Genomic DNA, 904 nt, shown 5'->3' on the forward strand with positions numbered 1-904 from the left:
GCACGGCACGGCACAGTGTGGCACAGCACGGCTCAGCACAGGGTGGCACAGCACGGCTCAGCACAGGGTGGCACAGCACAGCACAGCATGGCACAAGGCTGGCACCCTCTGCCTGTCTCGGTACAACCTCAGCATGGCAGAGTCTTTCGTGGCACAGCACGGCACGGCACAGCACAGGGTGGCACAGCACAGCACAGGGTGGCACAGCAGGGCACAGGGCTGGCACGGGCTGCCTGGCTTGGTACAGCCCAGCCTGGCACGGCCTGGGGCTGGCACAGCCGGGCACAGGGTGGAAACAGCCCCCCTGGCTCCGTGCAGTCCTGCCCAGCTCTGTCACGGCACAGCACGGTCCTTGGGGCACAGCCCAGCCCTGGCCAGTACAGCCCAGCATAGCACAGCACAACCCAGTCTGTCATGGTCTGGCATGGCACAGACCAGCTTGGCATGGCACAGTCCAGCATGGCCCAGTTTAGCATGGCCCAGCCCAGCCCAGTCTGGCATGGCACGGCCCAGCATGGCCCAGCTGAGCATGGCACAGAACACCCCAGCCCTGCTGTGACATGCCACCCCAGTGCCATGGACCCTCGGCGCCCCCACCCCCTGGCATGGGGACGGAGGGGTCCCAGCACAGGGGCACTCCCACCACCGCCACCCTCTGGCTCTGAGCAAAAGCCGCACAAGGGGACACTGTGGGAACAAGGGGACTCTGTGCTCAGCCCGCGGTGCCACCCGGCTCCACCAGCCCGGGGTCACCCCCTCCCCCCAGCACGCGGTGTCCCAGTGACACCACCACGCTCTCTGCCTCACTGGGGCTTTGTTTGTCACCCTGGGGGCCAAGCCGTGCCGGGGATGAGCACAATTTTGGGGCCAGCCACCCTCACGGGCACAAAAACCCCAACAAGCC

General features: G+C 66.8%; 1 protein-coding gene across 1 annotated transcript in view; it reads left to right on the forward strand.

The window, feature by feature from the left end:
• Positions 1 to 904, forward strand: part of IL12RB1 (interleukin 12 receptor, beta 1) — a 34,378-nt gene that overhangs the window by 9,402 nt on the left and 24,072 nt on the right. The window lies entirely within an intron of this gene.

This window comes from Chaetura pelagica, unplaced genomic scaffold, assembly GCF_000747805.2.
Source record: "Chaetura pelagica isolate M959 unplaced genomic scaffold, ChaPel_1.0 scaffold595, whole genome shotgun sequence".
In the NCBI taxonomy this organism is placed as follows: Eukaryota; Metazoa; Chordata; class Aves; order Apodiformes; family Apodidae; genus Chaetura; species Chaetura pelagica.